The sequence below is a fragment of the Crinia signifera genome, chromosome 12 (genome assembly GCF_055691185.1).
Source record: "Crinia signifera chromosome 12, ASM5569118v1, whole genome shotgun sequence".
Lineage (NCBI taxonomy): Eukaryota > Metazoa > Chordata > Amphibia > Anura > Myobatrachidae > Crinia > Crinia signifera.
Genome location: NC_139228.1, coordinates 62,062,615 through 62,083,784, shown reverse-complemented (window position 1 = coordinate 62,083,784; position 21,170 = coordinate 62,062,615). Strand labels below are relative to the sequence as shown.

Here is a 21,170-nt window from a genome sequence, read left to right as displayed (position 1 = left end):
CTACCAGTATATTTGTGGATTGTGGGAGGAAACCGGAGTACCCGGAGGAAACCCACGTAAGCACGGGGAGAATATACAAACTCTGCACAGTTAGGGCCATGGTGCGTATCGCAACCATGACCTCAGTGATGTGAGGCAGTGATGCTATCCATTACAGGTATGAGTCATTTGTTTGTCCCTATTCAGGAAGACATGCATTGGGTCGACCACTGAAGGTTGACATGGCTTAAGTCGACACCTGAAATAGGTCGACGTGGCTAAGGTCGGCAGGGTTGAAAGGTCGAAACAAGCTTTAGGTCGACAATGGGAAGGTCAACAGTCAAAGGTCGAAATTTGTCTAATTTTTTTGTCCCGAATGTTGACAAAGTGGACCACGTCCCCTCGCATGGCATGCTGCGCTCTCCATGCTTAGGGCACGGTGTCTCTGCGCTCGGCACACTATTATATTCTCCCACCACACTGTAGTATGTGGTACGGTGTCGGCACATCGGCTAAAAAAAAACAAGGGAATAACTCAAGTCATTGCCATAACCTGGCGGCCTAACCCTATCTTTGCAAATATATGTAACTGATCTGTGAAGTTCTATTATCATGAAGCATTCAGATCTTATTGTTAATTCTGTTGGTGTGCAGGAAAACTACCGAACAGATACAATTGTCAGCTCCAGAATTCAATCCTAAAAGCCTACGACTGCATCCATGTCCTTACATGACCCCCTGTACCATCCATACTGCCACATTCATGCTACATATCACATGCAGCCTTCACCAGCAACCAGAGGCGGCTTTGCAGAATTACCCATCCTCATATATCCTCTGGACTCCACCACTGCTTGTAGTAAAGGAGGGGGGGAACCTGTGATTATATTATGCTTTGCCATCAATGAGCAGATGCATCACCCCCTCCTGCACTGGTGGCAGCCAGCCCCAACAGCCAGCAGCCAGAAGCAGCAGCAGCAGTGTATGGCAGCTATGCTGTAATGTACAGGACTTGGTGCAGCTGCTCTCTCTCACTGACCTCACCACTGCAGAGAGACCATGGTAGCTTCTCCAGAGCAACTTGTCTGCCCCTGCTGCCCACTGAGACCCCCAAACCCACACAGTCACCTGCTCTACAGATGCCTCTGCCAAGAAGATTGTAAACACTGTTGCCTTCAAACATATACTTAATTTCATTTTTTTTTCTTTTATTATTTCTTACCATGGAGTCTAGAACCCTGGTGCTAAGAGCTGTCACTGAATTCAACAAAGTCAGGAAAAGGTAGGTGTGCACTCTCATCCCTCCCTTGTGTGCGCAGCAGTGACCTTACTGCTGTGTGTAATAGTCTGTGCATGGTTTCAGGGGGGCTGGTGGGGATGGGGATGGTGGGGGCGGGGGTCCTAGGTCACTTCTTAAAAATAAACCCCTTTGCACAGTGCTCGCATTGCACCCTGGCTGCTTGGAAATCACACTGCACCGGTGATGCACTCATTCTGTTTTGCTGCAGTTGGCAATGCCCATGTTGGCACTGCTGCACACAGAGGGATGTGGAATGAGGGTTTATGGAAATGGCACCTAGAGCAGTAATGGTTAATACAGTTTGTCGCTGCAGTTTGTACACCACTGTGTCATGCTAAGGGGGTCATTACTGCGGTCTGTACACCCCTGTGTCATGCTAAGGGGGTCATTACTGGGGTTTGTACACCCCTGTGTCATGCTAAGGGGTCATTACTGGGGTTTGTACAACCCCGTGTCATGCTAACGGGTCATTGCTGTTGTTTGTTAACCCATGTGTCATGCTAAGGGGTCATTACTGGAGTTTGTACACCCCTGTGTCATGCTAAGGGGGCCATTACTGGGGTTTGTACACCCCCGTGTCATGTTAAGGGGTCATTGCTGGGGTTTGTACACCCCCGTGTCATGTTAAGGGGCTCACTACTAAAGTTTGTACACCCCTGTGTCATGCTAAGGGGTCATTGCTGGGGTTTGTTCACCCATGTGTCATGCTAAGGGGGTCATTACTAGAGTTTGTACACCCCTGTGTCATGCTAAGGGGGTCATTACTGAGGTTGGTACACCCTGTGTCATGCTATGGGGTCAAGACTGGGGTTTGTACACCCCAGTATACATTCTTGTTATTTGGCATCACTGCCTTCCATGAGTCCTGCATTGAGTATATAGTGCCCATTATTGCTCAGCTAATTGGCTTCTGATTAATTCCACCCGTGTGTGTGTGTGTGAGACAGTCACCGTAATGCGCTGCGTATTATGTTGGCGCTATATAAATATTAAGACTAATAAAAATCTGCCCCCATTTATCTCCAACCACACTTTGCTAATGATGCTGCAGTTTAAAATCTGAATTCTCTAGTTCTGTCCTATGCAGTAAAAATATAAAACAACAGAACCTGAGATTCCTGGCAGATAGCTCCGGCACAATTTGGGCATAGGGTTGACCGAAATAAAAATAAAAATTATAGCTGAATTTTTGGGAAGGTGAGTGCGTAATATAAGTGTACAAGCCAGTGTCATATCTGCAGGAATGAGAAGCTGGATGTTTGCCAGGTATATGCCATGCCGGGGAATGGTGGAATTATCCATGATTGTCTTACCCTGACATGGCATGTCGGCAATGAAATGCCAATCCAGGTGCTATGCCATCCAGCTAAAGGGAACTATTTATTATATCTTGTTATAGAACAGCAGAAAAGCAATAAATACAAATTATATATATGTGTGCGTGTGTGTGTGTGTGTATAACATATATAAATACACACACACACATGCAATACACAAACATACATATGTATATATCTCTATCTAGATAGATCTATAGAATATACTGATTATATATAGGGACTGTCATAGAATTATACATTATACATTGTCAATGTCATCATTATATACTGTATATAGATAGATAGACAGATCTATATTTATATATATATATATATAGATCTATATATCTCTATCTATCTATATATATAAAATATATATAGGAGATGGCCACTTGTAATGTGTACAAGTCTATATATATATATATATATATATATATATATATATAATATAATTTTTTTATATTTTGGAGCTAGGCTTGATTGATATATTTTGCACCATAATCTACACAGATAACCTTCAGCCTGGCATTTAGCGTTTGGTCGGAACATACAGTAATAACTAGATATAGCAGGGTATATAATATATACCGTACCTCCTCATGATTGATTCCTGTTTGTGCCGGAAGAAAATTGTTGTATTGAATTATCTGATTTGTCGATGATCCGATGCTGGGTTCATTTATTTCTTATCTGAAATGGGGGGAAAAAATTGTTGCTCTTCATAAAATAATTTATTGACCATGTATTGCTAATTGGTAAGAATGCTGCACATAGAGAGGTGTTAGACAATAATGTATTATTTGCAAGCAGTTCATAAAACTGACTTTTTGCTCAACAAAAAATTCATTTCACTGTTTATTAAATGTTCGAGATTCGGAAGAGGGTCCCGGAAACCCTTCAGACATGTAACATGGAATTATGTCTGATTGCAGGAAATAATGAAATGATTGTAGAATGTAATTAAATGCAGTTTTGCTGGTGGTAGCTAGGGGTCACTGTCATTTAATGTAGGAGATCTGTCTGTAGGTCTGTGCTTGAATGTGAACTGCACAGCAATGAAAATCAATGAAGTCATTTCATGGATCAAACTTTAAAATATCAAATGCTCTTTTGTGGTCAGTGTTCCGCTAGGAACATACCTTCCGAGATTTCACATGAACAAACAAGGAGCACGGTGTCTACTAGGGGGACGCTGGTCACGCCTCCGAAAAGGAAAACTAGGGGTTGCAGCACTAGGCCACGCCCACTCGCTCGCAAGCCCTGCCCACTTTTGGCCTGGCTGCACCACCACTGCATGCAGTATAAATTTAGTCAGGTAATAGCTACAGGCCTGATGCCAGGGGCCGTACATAAGGCCGCGATCTGTGCTTCATTTCTAGACAGATCGCTTAGAAATGGGTCTGAAATCATCCCGTGTCTATGGCCCATAAGGTACATATCCTATTAGCCCTGTTAATTTTTCGTCAGGAACCAGAAAAAAAAAAACGATTTTAGACCAATAGTGATAATCAGGCGATTCAATTAAAGCCCTTTTTTTCGGAAAAAAAATGACCCATGTTCGGGCGATATAACATGGATAAGTTCCTGGACACATGTGTCATCACTGTTCCTCATTGGGGATTATGGTTTGCTTGCCTGAGGCTTGCAAAGCAAAATCCAGAATAAGTGCTGGTATCAGGGGATAAGCGTGCCAGTATCAGGGCTAATAATATCGACATGCAGTCGATAGGGCGACAATCAATAGGGCGATCACTATTGGTCAGCATGGTCAAAAGGTCAACACAGGCAATAGTTAAATGGAAAAGGTCGACATGAGTTTTTCTAACTTTTTTTTTTTATACTTTACTACCCACGTGGCATAGAGTTAGATTATAATAGTGTGCCCGAAGCATGGCATGCGAAGCAAGCTATGCCAGGGAACGCGGTATACTTATACCGTGTCAATCTCAACTTATGTCGACATAAACACAAAAAATATGAAAAAACTTGTTCACATCTACCTATGGTTTGTGTCGACCGTTTCACCACTTCGACCTAATGCATGTCCACCTTTTTCATGTGTCAAACTTTTCACTGTCGACCAATAGTGGTCGACCTATTGGCTGTTGAGTACTGTCGACCCTATGACCCATTTCCATAGGATCTGCCCCAGCAAATGCATTTGCCGCATTATATATTCCTGTTTCGGCAAACTGGGAACCGCCCCGTAACTCTTACTCTCAATTCATAGCTGTACATATGTAACTCTAGGGTGACCTTAGTCCTCATGTAAAGATGTATTTGAATAATAACCTTTATAATGTCCTGATAACTTCCTGATGCCCTAAAAGAACCTCTTTTGGGAAAGAAAGGTGTTTTCTACCGTCATGTAACTTCCATATATTGCCTTGTACATAACCTGCAATAAACATGTTTTTTTTCTATTCTTCCTGTCCACCAAGAGCAGTCTTCTACAGAACCTGCTCTCTGTATGTATCTGGATAGAATTCAGAGAGTACAGCAGAACATTGGAGTGATATAAATCATTGGCTGAAAAGCACAAGGTGCCATCGGGAGGAGGGGCATGCAGGGTGCTATTGGGAGGAGGAGCATGCAGGGTGCCATTGGGAGAAGAAGCATGCAGGGGGCCAATGGGAGGAGGAGTATGCAGGGGGGCAGTGGGAGGAGGAGTATGCAGGGGGCCATTGGGAGGAGGAGCATGTAGGGTGCCATTGGGAGGAGCAGCATGAATGGTGCCATTGGGGGGAGGAACATGCAGGGTGCCATTAGGAGTAGCAGCATGCAAGTGTCATTGGGAGGAGCAGTATGCAGGGTGTCATTGGGAGGAGGAGCATGGAGGAGGAGCATGCAGGGTGCCATTGGGAGGAGGAGCATGCAGGGTGGCATTGGGAGGAGCAGCATACAGGGTGCCATTGGGAGGAGGAGCATGCAGGGTACCATTAGGAGTAGCAGCATGCAGGGTGCCATTGGGAGGAGGAGAAACCTGCAGGGTGCCATTGGGAGGAGGAGCATGCAGGGTGACATTGGGAGGAGGAGGAACCGGCAGGGTGCCATTGGGAGGAGGAGCATGCAGGGTGCCATTGGGAGGAGCAGCATGCAGGGTGCCATTGGGAGGAGCAGCATGCAGGGGGCTATTGGGAGGAGGAGCATGCAGGGTGCCATTGGGAGAAGAAGCATGCAGGGGGCCAGTGGGAGGAGGAGTACGCAGGGGGCCATTGGGAGGAGGAGCATGTAGGGTGCCATTAGGAGGAGCAGCATGTAGGGTGCCATTGGAAGGAGGAACATGCAGGGTGCCATTAGGAGGAGCAGCATGCAGGTGCCATTGGGCACAGAGTCTATTAGCCCTATTAAACTTAACCATCCACTGAGGGCCTGATTCAGGTTTAATCAGTCAGAGCCGAACTAAGCAATGTTTTCCAATTGTGCGGGCCTGCACATGGGCCAATATGCACATGTGTAGATCCCCTGTGCAAGTGCCTTTGGCGAGTATCACACTCCCCAAGACGTTAATGAGGGCAGGTGAGGGAAGGGGGCGGGCAGGGACCGGCAGCAGGGGAACGCCCAGCATCTTGTGGGCGTCCCCATGGAAACACTAGGAATGCAGGCGGGGCGATACCTGCTTGGGGCGGGTGGCTAATGTCACATGACATTAGGGGGCCTATTCCGCCATCTCTGTCTAGACTGACTTTTATTTGCCAATGGTTAAAAAAGTCATTTGATGGTTGCGACCAACGAATGATCGAACTTGTGCAGTCACATGGGAGGTATGTGTAAGAGTACAATGCTGGGATTCGCGCAGCAGGGGGATGGGTGTTTGGTAGGGTGGTGGGCGGAGTTCCCGGTTCGCTCGGTCTGAATTAGGCCCTTTTTTCTGCTTGCCCTAAAGTCAAGGATATCTATGAGGAAGACATCCTTGTGGTACCTCTAAGATGCCAGCTCCACACTTTCTCTTGAGAGTCTGGGAAGTGGCAGTGTGGGCTTGGGGTGGGGCAGTAGGTTGATGTTTTGCTTAGGGTGCCGAGAAACCTTACACCAGCCCTGCTCAGGGTTCTATGTACTAAGCCTTGGAGGGAGAGAAAATGGATGGAGATGAGCAGAGAACTTGGTGAACCAGTGACTGGTCGCCCACAACAGAGGGGGGGACACCCTAGAGTAGACCAAGGGTGAGATACAGTGGTCTACTTGTTTAGAAGCCATTTCAGGAAACCCCTTCTAGTGAAAATAATACATTAATACCGCTTTTACATTGCAAAATGCAGGGTCGCACCGGGACCTTAATGGTTCAGTCCCAGTGCGACCCTGCAGTTTGCGCTGTTCAGATTGCTTCAGCGAACCGACAATAATGCTGGTTCACTGATGTCATGCAGGGGCAGGGCAGAGCGGCGGAGTGTCATCGGGGGCGGGGGAGGAGGCAGTGCTTAGAGCTGGCGCTGCTCAAAGCACTGCCTACTCCATTAGTGTTCACGGGACATGGGTCGCTCTACTCGATTAACCAGTTCACGCAGCAAAGCAACAAGGCAATGGTAAGAAACTTTGGGGTAGATTTATTATAGCGGCGCCTATCGCGCCGCTATAACAGTTCCTGCTTCGCCTCATTAGCGAGGCGAAGCAGGAGGGGACACCGACAAGATCTATTAAGATCTTGTCGCCGGAGTGGGGGAGCGCTAACTCCCCCCTCCGGCGATGTCCCTCCTGGAGACAGCGCATCAGTTAATACTGATGCGCCGTCTCCTTTCCCCCCGGCCGGCTCACTGCGCATGCGCGGGATCTCGCTAGTCTCGCGAGATCCCAGCGCAGCTCAGCTCCAGCAGCAGGGACAGCGCTGTCCCTGCTGTAAGTATAGGGCATCGCCGCCTGCAGCTGGCGAAGTCGATAGCTGCAGGCGGCGGAACGGTCAGCGATGCTGACCATTCATAAATCTGGCAGGAGGCAGGGGCGCAGTGCAAAATATCGCCCCTGCGCTATGCCTCCTGCCCCACACCGCCGGCGTTAGAGTAAACGCTCGGCGGGTGTGATAGATTAGGCGATGCGCTATCCCCTGCTTCAGCTCACGGGGATAGCGCATTTACACATCAACGCCACTTCGTAAATCTACCCCTTTATTTTTTACCGGTTCGTATTGCTGTGTTGCTACCAGTTTGCTCGACCCGGTAACCCTTTTCACATCACACCAATTACCGTGTCGAACCGGCAAGAAACCGGCATGAAACCAGTAATTAGGTGCGATGTGAATTGGGTATTAAAGAAAAAAATGGCCCCATATTGTGGGGTACAATTGTGTAATACTGTATGTACCATTTACTGAAAGAACAATCAATCAACGCTCATCGGACAGTCAACGTGGTCTTCCTCTTTCCACCTGTATAGGACTCCCAAGTGGAGACAAAAGCATAATCGTTTCTAAAAACTCATGTATTAGTTAAGTTCTGGATGATAGGTTGGCATGAATTAGGTCAACAGGTCAACATCCAAAATGTCGACACGTAAAATTCCGACTGTGCTTCAGGTCAACAGGGATGGCATGGCGCCTTTCCGAATCAATTCACATGAGAGGTGATGCGGTACAGTAATTGGGGTCACATGGACTGTAAAATGGTAAATGCAACACAAAAAAACACAAACATTTTTGCCCTTTTGGGGGTATTTCATATTTCCCGTTATTTCTTGCGAAACGATCGTGACTGCAGACGCGGCTCTTTAATAAGCCAAATCTACATTAGCAGAAATTTTTCGAATTAGAGGCTGTTTCCATGGAAAAAGATGTGGATTTGCGGATCCACGTCTGTACCGATTTTTCATATTTATTGTTTCTGAAAATTGGAAACAAATAAAAAACATTGAGTAGATAGAATGTGAATTCCATCTATCCTGTGCAAAAACCTTTTTCAGGTATCTACCTTTTACAGATCGACCTATTGATGCAGTCGACCTTTTGGCCACGCCGATCTCTTGCTTGTTGATCGTGTGGGCTCAGCCTATTGAATGTTTAGCTATGCGACCCAATAATCCACACCCGTATTAATACAAGCGGTAGACGAATGGTGAGTATGTTACCTGTCCATTAATGATGTCCCATAATGTCCATGGCCAAGGAATTTCAAATGGAGGAGATATTTAGTAGGCATTAACCTACACGTTTCGTCTAAAGGATAGACGTCTCCAGCAATACAAGAGGTGTACACATTTCTATATGTATGTTGACCTTTAGGGGCTGATCTAATTGCTGTTGACCTGGACATTGGGCCTGATTCTGACTGGAAATCGGCCCGGTTCCGATGGTGGGGGTCTGTGCGAACGCCTTTGGCGAGTATCCCCCTGTGTGAACGCCTTCGGCGAGTATCACTCCCTTCGAGGTGTTCGCACTGTTAGCAGGGGGAAGGGGGCGGACAGGGGGCTGGAGAATAAAAACGCTGGGCGTTACCCCTGGGAATACAGGCGTGTTGATGCCCGCTCGGGTGGGCGGCTGACGTCACAGCATACACAGCCTAATGAACAGGTGTGAATCAGACCCATTGAGTTATACTACAGCCACTGGTGCTGAGTAGTTGGAGTGGGATCAATCTTACTCATGACGTGACCTGATGTGAAATCCAGACATTGGAAGAATCTCACCCACTTCCTCCATTAAACTGAGCCTCATTGTTCAAATATAAATCGGAGACAGGAAGTCCGCAGAAGCCGTATCTTATTACCATTGCTGCCCATTTACCGTTACCCAAACCACGGCCCCTTTTCTAATGTCCCCCCAATACACCTCTTCCTCTAATGCCTATTTATTTCCTCCATCATTAGTTGCACAGTAATGAGGTCGAAACTCAATAGGTCGACCACTATTAGTCGACAGGGCAAAGGTCTGCACACGAAAAAGGTTGACATGTTGACAAAATGTCGACACTAACAAAAGCCTGACATGCTAATGGTCAAAACAGGCCGACATGAGTTTCCCACTTTTTTGGGTGTTGAAATCTGCAGACATGGATACATGGACATGGATGCGCTTTCCATGCTTCGGGCGCGGTGCCTCGCTGCGCACTAACTCTATGCCCACTTAGATTGTAAAGGAAGAACAAGTCAGTTAAAACAAAAATCATGAAAAACTCATATTGACCTTTTCACGTGTCGACCATTTCCATACTGACCTTTTTTGCTTGTGTCGACCTTTTATCAAGGCCGACGTAAATCATGTCAACCTTTTTCATGTGTGGACCTTTTCACTGTTGACCAAAAGTGGTCGACACGTATTGAGTGTCGACCTAATGACTGTCGACCAATCGACCACTTGCCATTTCCTCAATGATTTGTAATATAGAAGGGTTAAATACTGAACTTTAATAAGATGCTGCCTCCAGTGTAGAAAATAAAAACTTATTGCATATTTTCTAACCTATCTACTTGTAAGCAGATTTCAGAGGTATTTAGAAAGTGAGCTGTCACTCCTAGGGCTGGTAGTGCCCACCACTTTGGGCGAGGGCCAAGTAAGGGATCAGACGTAGGTGGCGGCATTGGACGAGAGCCGCCGGTCGGCGCACGTGCCAAGCAGACGTATCGTGTGTAGCCGCTTTAGGGTTTTAGTTACAGCTCTCAGTAAACATTAACCCCTAGCACTGCAGCCAGCTGGTGAGTTTCCTTTTCCTTGTTTTACCCCATCTTTTGGGCAGAGGAAACATAAACAAATGTTTTATTCAATTGATTGTTTACAAATTGATTTTACAAGGCAATTGCTGCCTCCGCCAATTACCTACTCCACTGCAACATCTGGAATACTCACACATTTTTGTGTAGTCTCCAGGCCAACTGGAAGTGTCTGTTCCTCGGGTGGGGCAGACGGTGCCTTGCACACTGCACATTAAGTGTGTAGACGCACTGTCAGCATCCAAACTGATGAGTTGTGTATATGTTCTGACAGCACTGTAAACTTGCAGGATGGTTGATCTGGTAAAGGGGATGAGGAAAAAACAAACACAGACACACACACACACACACACACACACTCACTTTACTATATTTTAATTGTGTAAGAAGCTTTATCATGGCACAATGGGCCTTATTCTAGTTCACTCTTTCTGACAAAATCCTTCTTAGATGGACAAAACCATGTGCACTGTAGGGGGGCAGATGTAAAATGTGCAGATATATTTAGATTTGGGTAAGTTATTTTGTTTCTGTGCAGGGTAAATACTGGCTGCTTTATTTTTCCACTGGAATATAGATCTCACTTTGAAGGAAACCCCCACCCAAATCTAATTATCTCTGCACAAATAACATCTACCCCACCTGATGTTATCTAAGAAGTAATTTGTCAGAAACAGTGAACTAGAATAAGGCCCAATGTGTATAAGTAGCTCTACTGCATGGTATATTGTGTATAAGGGGGACAATTGTGTGGTAGAATATGTATAAGGGGAATATGGAGGAATGCATATAATCGGAACTTTTGTGTAGTGTAATGTATATATGGGGCACTATTGTGTGGTGTAAAATGTATATGGAGCACTATTAGGTGGTGTAATATAAGGTACACTATTATGTGGTATAATGTGTATAAAGGGCACCATTGTGTGGTGTAATGGACATAAGGGGCACCATTGTGTGGATTAATGGACATAAGGGGCACTATTGTGTGGTGCTACATGTGGTGCATTTATTGTGTGGGGGGATGTATATAAATGGCGATATTGGGTGGTGGAATGTTTCTCAGGGGCACTACTTTGTTGTTTTATTTGTGTAAGGGCACTAATGCATGGTGTCATTTGAATAACGGACACTATTGTGCAGTGTATTATGAATTGTGGTCGTGCCTCTCCCCAGTAAATCTACACCCCTATTTTTTTTGGGTGCACAACTTAGGCGTGCGCTATCCCTGTGTTATATATAGGAGAGTGGCCACCAATACTCTTTTGCAGGGATGACCTAGAGGTATGTGGGCTTTACATGTTACTAGTGTCACAAATCACTTGTCCGCTAAAATAAAATGACTATAATCATATTGGCCCCGCCTCCTCTCTATTGACATGTGATTTCTAGTACATACCTCCCAACATGACCCTCTCCAGTAGGACACAATGCTCTGGTAATCATACATTAAGAGGGAAGTTCAGGTACAGAGCATTGTGTTCCTCCTGGAATGGGTCATGTTGGGAGGTATGCTAGTATTATCTTCGTATCCTATACTATCCTCTTCACTATGAAATGGGTGGGATGTAGAATAGAGGTGTACTCATTATTCACTGACACATCTTAAAAGATCCACAGGGGGTGCTAATTACTTCACTTGCAGTTCTTTGAGGAGACCTGGAAAACGTGAACTGTTGTTGGTCCCTGAGGAACGAGGTTGAAAACCACTGATGTAGATTGTCCATTTTAATTTAAAGTTAGCGTTCCTTTAACACTTTCCATGCATGGAAATAGACTGGAATATCTAAATAACGGGTTCTCAAACTCGGTCCTCAGGACCCCACGCAGTGCATGTTTTCCAGGTTTCCTCATAGAATCCAGTAAAATAGGACCAAGGTTGAGAACCACTGATTGAAATCATTGAGGCATTGTCCTGCATTTTATTTTCCACATGTGACTTTTTTCATGTGTCGATTCATTATTTCAATAATGTGATGGCTAACCTTGACACTCCAGCTGTTGTTGAACTACACATCCCAGCATGTCCTGCAACAGTTTAGCATGGCCAAATAGCTAAACTGTAGCAGGGCATGCTGGGATGTGTGGTTCAACCACATCTGGAGTGTCAAAGTTAGCCATCACTGCCCTAAGGTATGCTCGATGAGCACTACAGGGATGACTGTTCTGTGTCTGCAAAGACTTAAAATACATACAAGGTGGTTTCCTAAAATCTCTCTCTTCCAGTTTTAGAAATATATTCGTCGGTTATAATCAGCGAAAAACCGGGTCACATGATCGCGGGCAATCCTTGTGGTGTTACCGTTTAATATAGAACATGACCCCCAGGATTCAGTATGCCCATTACCCAAATTCCAAGTCTCCCTTACTGACTCCAATCGGGAATAACTGTATTGTACATACATGACAGAATAGTTCCCATTCTCCTTTCCCGCAGACTCTCCCGTCTCCGCTCATCTCTCTACAGCTGCCAGTCGCCTCTCCCTGTGTGGCTGTAGCATGACGCTGGTAACTTTCAATTACCGTCACACCGAAAATATGTCACACCACACCTGTCCTCAATCAGTCTGATGTGACAAACTTGGTTTGCAGTACACATCTCAGAGGGGATCCCAGAATCCTTCATGCTGGAAATGGGATTGTAAGAGGAAAAACAAAAGTACAACGCATAGGATACGGCCTCTGCGATTTACAGCAGGGCGGCGCCACAGGGACTCGGTAAGCTGCGAGCTTCGCAGTTTACAGAGTCATTTAGAATGACCCCCTATGTACTAGGGTGTGGAGAGAGATAAAGTACTGAGCAATCAGCTCCTAATTGTCAGGATACAGGTGTGTTTGAAAATTATCAGTTAGGGACCAATCGTCTAGTACTTTGGGGGTTATTCTAGTGCACTCTCAGAGGCAAATTCCTTCTCAAATGGACAAAACCATGTGCACGGCAGGTGGGGCAGATGTTACTTGTGCAGAGAGAGTTAGATTTGGGTGGGGTTTTACTTCAAAGTGAGATCTATATTGCAGTGTAAAAATAAAGCAGCCAATATTTACCTTGCACAGAAACAAAATAACACCCAAAAATCCTAAAAAACCCAGGTATTTCCCGGATACAAAAACCCAGGTAAGACTCAGCTAAAAAGCTCTGACCCCTTTTCACACAGCACACGGGTATTTCCTGTGTCGACCCCTTTCACACAGAAGCCTGATTTTTCTTGCAATATACTGTGTGTCATAGGAAAAGGACAGTTTTAAAGCGACACAGAGATGAGGTCATGAATAGTGGGTGGTGACTGCTCACTGCATTGCATTAACCATGGCATGACACAAGGATATATTGTAAACAAGTTTTATTGTTTTTATATACTGGTAGGTACATTTTACCTCACATGACTGTCGGTATATTTGCAATGTTTGAGTACACTGTGGCATCTTTGACTGTCCCAGTTTGTGGATCTTCTCCTCCGCTCAATGCCACCAGCTCTCACCTCTTGCTCCTTCAAGTGGGCCATGCTGTCCTTTCTTTTACTCTAATGACATCAGAGGCCAGCCCCAGTGCCTTGCCCTCCCAGCCAATCAGAGAGGCACATCCTCACAACCAATCAGCCAGCAGTCCACCAGGAGAGCCAATCAGTGCCTAACAATGTGTAATAATCCCAAAAACCCGGGTCACACCCTTTCAGACAGCTGGCGACCCGGGTTTTTGGAATTTAGACCCGGGTTGACCCTTTCCTGGACCAGGGTAATTCCCGGTCCTTTTTTCTGTCTGAAAGTGGTATAAATCTCTCTGCACCACCTACAGTGCATATGGTTTGTCCATTTGAGAAGGAATTTGCCATTGCGAGTGAACCAGAATAAGGGCCATAGTAGTATGAAAATACAATTATGTTTATTGATACCCTGTTCTCACTGCCGCAAAAACCCGGGTTTTTGCCAGGGCAAGCAGTAATTTCCCGTCTCACGTCTCTGTGTGAAAGGGTCTTTGTGAAATTCACGGGTGTTATGCCCCGGGAATTACACACAGGTTTTTTGCAGGGTTTTTCCTGGGTAATACAAGGGTGTATGGCATCCAATCAAAGCTGCTCTTAGATGCCACACACTTGATGGCAGGCATACCAGGGGAAGCAGTGTGAACTGGGCAGACATGGGAATTTCCCGGGTCTAAGGTGCAGTATGAATGGGGTCTGTAGAGCTGAGATGCTCTGTGCCCCGCCAAAAACACGGGGAACAAAAACCCGGGATTTTGAAGAAATCAATGAGAACGCAGCATTAGTAGACTTGCACTATTCCCCCCCCCCCCCCAAAAAAAATACAGTTTGAGTACACAAAGTAAAACATTACTAATAATATATAGCGCTATCTGACCGATCCAATATGCACCTAAAACGTTGTTTTTTTTTTAAATCTAGCAAAACAATTATAATTAACAGCAGTTGTTGTATGCGGCGTTAGGGAAGTGATACAGCGAGGACCTTTCGCTCACAGTGTGACCACTGATTTCTGTAACACTCTGGGCCTAATTCAGAAGTCGCCACAGTTGCAGCAGAGACTGCTTCTTTTTGCATCTTTAAGCCAATGCAGCAGCTGATGGTCATCATACCCCTTTCACACTGACAAATATTTCCCGGGTTATTGCACATGAACGCGCATCAACCCGGGAGATGAGTCAGTGTGAAAGGGTCCTGGTACATTACCCTGGGTCTTGACCAGGGTTGGATCCAGAACTCTCGTGGGTCCAGGCGCAGTGTGAACAGGTATCCCGGGGGTACGCGACCCAGGACCCGTTCACTGCACTGTAAAGGCGCAGCTGGGAGATGCTGTCATCTCCCAGCACCGCCCTGGCCCTGCCTCCAGATGACGTCACCTGCCCGGCGTTATGCCCGGCGTGAAAGCACTTGCAAGCCGGCTCACAACCGGGGTTTTGTAGCCGGCATGCGAATGTGAAAGGGGGATTACTAACACACCCACCAACTGCAAAGCTAATCTTTCGCTGTAGGTATTAAGATGCATCATTGTTTTCCAAGGAGGTGCAGATTCTCTGTCTAAACATGGCTGCCTGCGTCAACTACATCTTTTGACAACATGCTTGCGCCTGGCTAGGCAAACCCTTATCACCTAGAAACGCCCACCGATCATGCATCTCTTTGCAAAATTTCATTCTGCGACTTTGGGGGTAACCATGGGGACGCAGGCGTGCAGAGAGACCATGGCAAAGACCCACCACTGTTAGATGCGTTGAATGTGTGAGCTGCCATGACACCTTGTGGCCAGTCATGTGACAGCCATAGAACGCTTTTCTGATTGGTTAATAGAACCAAATAGTGCAGGTCACTTTTAGAAATGTGTCACTTCCATTTACCAGCATGCCTTGCAACAGTTTTAGTATGGTCAAATAGCAAAACTGTAGCAGGGTATGCTGGGATGTGAAGTTCAACAGCAGCTGGTGGGCCCGAAAGTTCCCCATCCTTGGTCTAAATGGTAGTCAAAAAGATTGACACCACGCTTTAACAAAAGAGAGAAAAAAAGCATGTCGACCATTTTAACCAGTCGACCTAATGCATGTCAACAATTCGTGTTGACCTAGTTACTGTTGATCTGTTATACCACAGTCATATAATGTGGGACAGAGCAGCGTAAGAGGAGGAAACGTCCCTCTCACATCTACATCTCTCTGCGCCCGTTACATCTGCCCCATAGGCAGTGCAGCATGGTTCAGTTAAGGTACAACATTGCCTGCTCTTTTTTGCTTTACTCCCACCTCAGCATCAGGCCCTTTGTTAGGTGTAGGTCCACTTCCCCCAAGGCCATGCCCAGCGTTCAGAGGTGCTGTGCCCCTCTCAATACCCTCCTCACCCTTTGAATTGACTGCTCACAACAGAGGTCCAGGACACACCACATACGCCATAAAGGACCCGAAGGCACTCCCATCTTCATGGCCACTCCCTCTGTTATGTAATCCTGTGAAATAATTGGTCAAAAATACTTTATCAATGCAAGTATTTTTGTTTTCCATTTAAAGTTGCCAACAGGAAATACCCAAATATTTTCTTCTGTAACAACTTCATCTATTAATTTATATTAAGTTTAACTTCACTTAATCCCTGGAATCAGGCGCATAGCAAGGGCGGAGCACAAGCTCCGGGCACCAAAAGTTCACAGGGTGCCGGAGCCGTGCACTACAAACTCTGCAGCCCGCTACCTTGCTTGCCCGCTTGCTGCATTCCTGTGTCCTGACCCTTGCGCCACCCGGCCGTGGCTCACAATATCAGCTTTGTGAGCCATGGCCGGAAGGCGCAGGAGTCAGGACACAAAGCACAAAGCAGGTCTGTCTGCTGCTTTTTAAAGTCTCCCGTTGGACCACAAGGCAATAGGCGCTTTAAGTCCATCAGGAGCAGCATTGGGGGTTGCTGGACTGCAAGCTCCTATTGGCTCACGGTCCAGCGGGAGACTTGAAAATAGCAGTGGACAGACCTCTTTAACTATACAGCCGGACAGTGCACCGCTCTCTCTGCCCGGCTGTCGGAGCGCACCGCAGCATGATTTCACCCTCCCCTGGTAACAATTTCAGTCCCTCTTGGCAACGAGCAATTTCTGTCCCCCTTGGCAAAGAGCAATTCAGTCCCCCTTGGCAATGAGCAATTTCAGTCCCCCCTGGCATCGAGCATGAAGCCCCTTGGCATCGAGCATGTAGGTGGCACTTACGGTGTGTATAATACATATTCCAGCAAAAATAACGGCTCTCAGGCAGCATATTACTGCAGAAATCTTGTGCATTAAGATATATTAAGGTATTAGCCCCGTCTACCATAGGCGCATAAAGGGGTGTGGTCAGCACACAGATGGGCTGCACAGGGGCGTGGTGACACTAGCGCATCATTGTGGCTCTGCCCCATGCACTACAGTGCTGAGAAAACAGGCAATGTACAGAGGGGGCAGAGCTACCATGACACAATTCAGCACTGGAGCGCCACCTGAATTTTGAGAGCTTACGGCTGTTCATGCAGAGCACAGAAGCCACAAATGTGGGAGGGCAGGTGCGGGCTGTCGCTGTACCGGGCCATTATACTGAGTCGCACGCTGCTGTGACCGCTTATTTGTGTTGTAGTCGAATTGCTGAATGTATGCTAATGCCAGAATCAGCCCTTCTCCTGGTGTACAAGCTCCAAAGGCTACAGCGCCCGCTTTAAGCATCTTCAGGCGCTGTAATACAGCTTGGTGTGCCACCACCGGTCGTAGCGTTGCACATGGGTCCAGCTTATCGCTTTGCAGGTTATTCTAGTTCACACACAGCACTGCGAATTTTGCAGCGCCGCGTGTGGTTTTAACACCGCCCGCCCCCACCGCGCTCGCCAAGTTCCCGGCAGTTCCATTTGCAGCCTTGGGTGCGGGGACCAAATAATTCGTTGGTCGCTGACCATCAAATGATTTGGAATGTATATGCAAAACTAAGACACTCTCAGGTGCCTTAGTTTTGCGCGTTCCCTTGGCGGGATGTCAGCTGCCCGTCCCCGGCAGCAGCTTCACTGCCTAATTTCCAATGGAACGCCCAGCGTTTTAGTGGAAACACCCATGGGTGCGTCCCCTCGCCAGCCGCCCCATGCACGCATTGGTAGGTGCGAACGGGACTGCGAACTAACAGTTTGCTGTGCCTGCTCGCGCCAAGAATATGCATATGTGTAGAAATGTGCATGCGCATGACGAAAACATCGGTACCCCGTGCAGGGGACCAAGGAAACTAGAATAACTCCCTTTATCTCTCTATGGCAGGTATTCAATGCTGTGGGCGAGTGGTGACAGCGAGCAGAGCTTCCTGCTCGCTGTCACCACTCACCCTGACAGTATTCAACGCAGCCCCCTCATACGCCAATTCTCCCTCGCTCCATTTTTTGAACGAGGGGAAATTGGCGAATGCGGCTCCTGAACAAGCGAGATACAGCGAGTTTCCTGCATTAGCCGCGGGTCTCGCTGTTTTGGGGAATTCTCGCCGTCTTGTGACGGCGAGGATTTCCCCTGAACGTTGAATAGAGCGAGTGGCCGGCGCGGTGGTTAAACAGCGAGGATCGCTGTTTTTTTGCAATCCTCGCTGTTTAGCCCCCTCGCTGGCTGCTCGCCGCGGCATTGAATACACCCCTATGCCTTAGTACAGTGGTGGTTCCTGGCACCACTCCGCTGCACTGCCCTTTTTGTATAAGGGAAGCCAATCCTGGGATCTCAGGATTGAGCATTTTTGCAATCTCAAATCCAAGGATCTAAAAAATGCTTCCTTACTTTCACTCTCCCCCTGTCACCCTCTGCCTCTCCTTGTCACCCTCTGCCTCCCCCTGTCACCCACTGCCTTGTTGCATATTGGCCCTTATTCAGATCTGATCGCAGTACAAATTTGTTCTTAAAATGGGCAAAGCCGTGTGCATTGCAGGTGGGGCAGATGTAACATGTGCAGTGAGAGTTACATTTGGGTGGGGTGTGTTGAAACTGAAATCTAAATTTCAGTGTAAAAATAATACAGCCAGTATTTACCCTGCACAGAAACAAAATAACTCACACAAATCTATCTCTCTCTATACATGTTACATCTGCCCCACCTGCAGTGCAGCATGGTTTTGCCCATTTTAACAACAAATTTGTACTGCGGTCAGATCTGAATAAGGGCCAATGTGAACTTGGGTTGGAGTGAAGGAGGGGGGACCAAATTATATTTTTGCACCCCACCCACAAGTTCCACCACTGGTCCCACACGTCCATTGGGGATCCCCGATTCACAGTTGGCCAAGCCAATTCGGATGATCACCGCAATTTATCATGTTTAAAATCCCAAATGTAGCAATGTGTCAATTCCAATTGTTTTGGGTCAGAATTGTTTAAGTGAAGATTTCTCACAATTCTTCTAATGTAATCATCGGCCCAATAATTGTGCCGATTATTCGCTGATGTACAGGATACATTACTTGCAGGGCTATTTTTCAGCAGGCTCCAGCAGGAACTGAGGCCCTTATTCTAGTTCACTCTTTCTGACAAAATATTTCTTAAGGTGCATACACACGGGGGGAGATATATTGCTCAGCCATATATTGCTTGCAATATATGGCTGAGCAATATATTACTCAGTGTCTCCTTTTCATCAGCGACCAGAGATGGTCGCTGATGAAAAGGAACCTCTGCTGGGGGAGCTGCAGAGGTAATTAGCTGGTCGCAGGAGCTTGCTCCTGCGACCAGCGATTACAATGGGGCAGAAAACGGGAGCGCACACCTGGCGATTTATTGCTGGGGCACACTCCCAATCACTGCCAATATGGTCGCCTGCGACCATATTCCCAGCGATTATAGCCCATGCCGCCCCCGTGTGTACACAGCATTAGATGGACAAAACCATGTGCACTGCAGGTGAGGCAGGTGTAAAAACCCACCCAAATCTAATTATCTCTGCACAAGTAACACCTGCCTCACCTGCAGTGCACATGGTTTTGTCCATCTGATGCTGTGTACACACGTTAGATGTGCCCTAAGATCCTATCCACGATCTGATGAGATAGGATCGTGGATAGGATCGTAAGGCACATCCGATTTGACTTTCTGGCTTTCGATACGTGAACGCGCATCGGGATCGGATGCAGATCGGGATCGGATGCAGATCGCAAGGGTTAAAACCCTTGCGATCTGCATCCGATGTTGATCCGATGCCGATCCGATGTTGACTATATCGTCAACATCGGAAAGGAAATCGGACCGTGTGTACACAGCATAAGAAATATTTTGTCAGAAAGAGTGAACTAGAATAAGGGCCTCAGTTCCTGCTGGAGCCTGCTGAAAAATAGCCCTGATTACTTGCTGGTTTTCGTTTCTCTGCTCCCAGATGCGATATGTTAGTCCTTGTGACTTGCACTAGCTGTAAATAACAATACTGATGTTTATTTTTGGTACTTGTGTACAATCACGGCTCCCATCGCGTTGATAGTGGGGGTGGTACAGTGTGAAAAATGACATTTGGGGTGCATTTTACATGATTTCAACTCATGTCCATAATTTCAGTGAAAAATGACATTGCATCGCATCAGATTGCATGCGATTTTTCCGTATACAATGCCCATAGTGGGAGCTGTGATTGTACACAAGTACCTTATTTTTTTTTTTTTGTTCTTGCTAATCTGCAGCATCTACAGCGAGCTGGTAATAGCACCACTTAGTAACTCTGAAGAGTGAGTGCAGTGAAATCACAAACGCAGGCTGCTTATGCCGACGGTCGTGTGTGTGGTACAAATATATTTCTTTAAATAACAAGGAGACGTCCCGATAGGGAAGCCGGTCTCTAATTACAGCATTTAATCTAGCCTTGGCTAGTTATTTATTCCACATGCTAAGTGCACTCATGTGGATAAAAGCTGCTTGAGAAACCCAGAATTGGCGCCGTTAGGTTAAGCGTCTACCTCCTTGGTCTTTACAGCAATGGGGATGATCCTAGAAGGAGTCTTGTCTTACAGTATACCAGCAGCTATCAAGTTCCCTGGCTTGTGTGTGCCAACTTCAGTATACTTCAGTAAAGGCCCCCATACACTGGGCGATCAATCACAGGAAAACAGCCCAAATTGCAGCTGAATGACAGCGGGCCCGATGCTATAGTATGCGCGGTCCTGTGCACCGGACCCTCTGAGTCGCCCCAGAAAGAGAAGCAATCTGCAGGCGATATATTACGTACAAAAGAACCACATTCGATCCTGCTGCCCGCAAAGATCCCGGGGCGGCTCTAGGGAGAGCTGTATACGGCCTCTCTGTACATCTGCCCCTTTAGTGTCTTATGGTCACGTAGGTGCTGCCACATTAGGTGCCAGGCGCTGGCATGGACATACATTGACATTGTATAAGTGTACCGCATCCCCTAGCATGGCTCGCTTCGCACTGTTATAATCTAAAGGCAGATACACACTGGGTGATTTTGAACTGAAAGCTGCTCAAAA

At 46.7% G+C, this 21,170-nt stretch overlaps 1 protein-coding gene across 1 annotated transcript in view; it reads left to right on the top strand.

Annotated features, from left to right (window-relative positions):
* Positions 1 to 924: 924 nt before the first annotated feature.
* Positions 925 to 21,170, top strand: part of TRAF3 (TNF receptor associated factor 3) — a 78,857-nt gene continuing 58,611 nt past the window's right edge. The window contains exon 1 of the mRNA XM_083166881.1: positions 925 to 1,261. The gene's annotated coding sequence lies outside the window, so the exon portion shown is untranslated. The remainder of the gene's footprint in view (positions 1,262 to 21,170) is intronic.